Here is a 3,274-nt window from a genome sequence, read left to right as displayed (position 1 = left end):
GGAGAGACACTCACCTTTAGTTAAGATGATTTCATTCTCCGGCTGCAATTTATAGTCTATTGACTGGAGAAACTGTCTTTTCACATCTGCGGAAATTGTCTTACATTGCAGATGAGATCTGCCGCTTGACTCCGGATCTGCAGGCCAGCGCCACAGCAAATATCACATTAGCTGCTCGGAGCCGCACAGATGATATCAGACAGTGTTTCAGCTCCAGACAAACACAAGCACATATCATCCCATCTCACACACACACACACACACGCACGCACGCACGCACACTCTCTCTCTCACACACACACACACACACTCTCTCACACACGCACACACACACGCACACACACCTCTGGACCTCCCTGGAACCAGTGCGTCCCGTATGTAGAGTGTGCTGTGTACGGTGTGTGTGTTGTGTACGGTGTGTGTGTTGTGTACGGTGTGTGTGTTGTGTACGTGTGTGTGTTGTGTACGTGTGTGTGTTGTGTACGGTGTGTTAGGGTGTTGTGTTAGGTGCCCGAGCCGCCACTCAGCCGGTCTCACCCCAAAGTGAATCCAGCAGCATTGCTGGTCCAACGTTTCTCAGTCTGACGCTGTCGTTTGTCCTCTCGTGTCGCTGGTTGAAGCGTCCTCTGCTGCGGCAGTATGAAGGGTGAGGACAGTCAGCACCGGCGGGTTCGGGTCAAAGACTGGACTTCATCCTCTGAGCAGGATTCACGTCTGATCTGTTTTAAAGTCACATCAACGAGTTACAAGGTGAAATATGTCAGACCGGTAAAAGATTTTCTAAATGTATGAACGAACATGAAGAAACAGTTCTGACCCGAGGAAGTCCGGTTGTGTCTACTGGAGTTAGCCTGCTCGCCTGCTCACCTGGTCCACAACTCCTGTACCAGCGGTCCAAACACCAACACTACCCTGGACCCAGAACTCCTGGACTGGACCACTAGCTGCACATCTACTGCGCTAACTAGCTAACAATGGCTACAGTTAGCATTTACTGTGGTGATGTGCTGCCCTCTGCTGGTCCTCACAGAGACACTTCCTCACAGGGACACTTCCTCACAGGGACACATCCTCACAGGGACACATCCTCACAGAGACACTTCCTTCCTCACAGGGACACTCCCTCACAGGGACACGTCCTCACAGAGACACTTCCTTCCTCACAGGGACACGTCCTCACAGAGACACTTCCTCACAGGGACACTTCCTCACAGGGACACTTCCTCACAGGGACACTTCCTCACAGAGACACTTCCTTCCTCACAGGGAAACTTCCTCACAGAGACACTTCCTAACAGAGACACTTCCTCACAGGGACACTTCCTCACAGAGACACTTCCTAACAGGGACACGTCCTCACAGGGACACCTCCTCACAGGAACACTTCCTCACAGAGACACTTCCTCACAGAGACACTTCCTTCCTCACAGGGACACTTCCTCACAGGAACACTTTCTCACAGGGACACATCCTCACAGAGACACTTCCTTCCTCACAGGAACACTTTCTCACAGGGACACTTCCTCACAGAGACACTTCCTCACAGAGACACTTCCTAACAGGGACACGTCCTCACAGGGACACTTCCTCACAGGAACACTTTCTCACAGGGACAGTTCCTCACAGAGACACTTCCTCACAGAGACACTTCCTAACAGGGACACGTCCTCACAGGGACACTTCCTCACAGGAACACTTTCTCACAGGGACACTTCCTCACAGAGACACTTCCTTCCTCATAGGGATACTTCCTCACAGGGACACTTCCTAACAGAGACACTTCCTCCCGCACAGGGACACTTCCTCACAGAGACACTTCCTTCCTCACAGGGACACTTCCTCACAGAGACACTTCCCTCCTCACAGGGACACTTCCTCACAGAGACACTTCCTTCCTCAAAGGGACACTTCCTCACAGAGACACTTCCTCACAGAGACACTTCCTCACAGGGACACTTCTGCACAGAGACACTTCCTTCCTCACAGGGACACTTCCTCACAGGGACACTTCCTGAGACACTTCCTCCTCCCTGATGGGGAGGACATGCGTGTCTCTGCGTGCCGCTGACACTGGGCAGGTGTTTCTCATTACCTGGCTCTCCGGGATGTTTTGACAGTGGGATCCTGGTGTTGCCACTCAGGTTCATCATGTCAGCAGCGTGTGAGCCTCGCAGACACACGTTTGGATTAAACAGTCAGAGTCATTACAGCCAGCGTTATTGACCTTTTAAGATACAACTTTAATAGCTTTTCTGCGGCCTCTCTGTCGGCCGGCTGAGCAGCACCGGGCCGCCGGCTGATGAAGTCCCCCTCAGGGTTTGACTGGAATTGGAATCAAATACTTTAGATCCTTCCTCCTCGCAGGTAATGCTGCCGGCTTTGTGGCAGAGAAAGGAGAAATTAAAGGAAAAGCACACAGTGAGAATGAGGAGCAGGCGATCAGGATTACCACACAGGACGCTGAGAGGCCCACCGAGCCCGCCGAGCCCGACACTGAGACTGATGCATCATGTTTACTGTGACGAGCAGACGGACGGCACGGCAGGAGGGACAAGATTCAATAAATAACATTAAGAAGACAGAGAGTTGAAATGAAGCCGCTGGTGACGCAGACACTCGCTGCATTTGTTCCCTCCTGTTCTTCACTCTGAGAAAATACAACCTGACAGATGGAAATATGAGAGCAAATATTTAGATTAAACATTATTTCTGTCTTTGGATTCATCGCTTGTCTTGAATGTTTTACGCCTCAGTGAGTCGTGAATATTTAAAATCAAAGTATTAACAGGTGAAACTGGTTCTGTTGACCTGACTCTGAGGAACGTTCTGCCTCAAGAACTCATTTATTTTATTTTCCTCGGATTTCATTTTTCTCAGAGCACAAAAATTAGGAATGTAAAAAATAAACATTGTGAATTATTTACTCATCACTTGTTACTGAGCCGCAGAAAACCTGATCAATTAAACCTGATCAGAACTGATTTATTTATTGAATTAAATCCATCACAGGAGATCAGAATAAAGAAATTATAATAATATCAAACTGAACTAATAAAACTATGAAATGATAGTGAATGATAGTGATACTGAATTCTACCAGTTTGAATTTAAATTGTAAATAATAAAACTAGAATATGATTTTTTAAATATTTATGATTTAACAACAACGAACTGAACAGATTCTATTTTTATTCACCTGTTTTAAATTGATGTGCGTGTGTGTGTGTCCAGGTGTGTGTGTGTGTGTGTGTGTGTGTGTGTGTGTGTGTGTGTG

This window comes from Acanthopagrus latus, chromosome 12 (assembly GCF_904848185.1).
Source record: "Acanthopagrus latus isolate v.2019 chromosome 12, fAcaLat1.1, whole genome shotgun sequence".
Classification (NCBI taxonomy): domain Eukaryota; kingdom Metazoa; phylum Chordata; class Actinopteri; order Spariformes; family Sparidae; genus Acanthopagrus; species Acanthopagrus latus.
The sequence above is the reverse complement of the archived record's forward strand: the minus strand, read 5'-3'. Positions refer to the sequence as shown.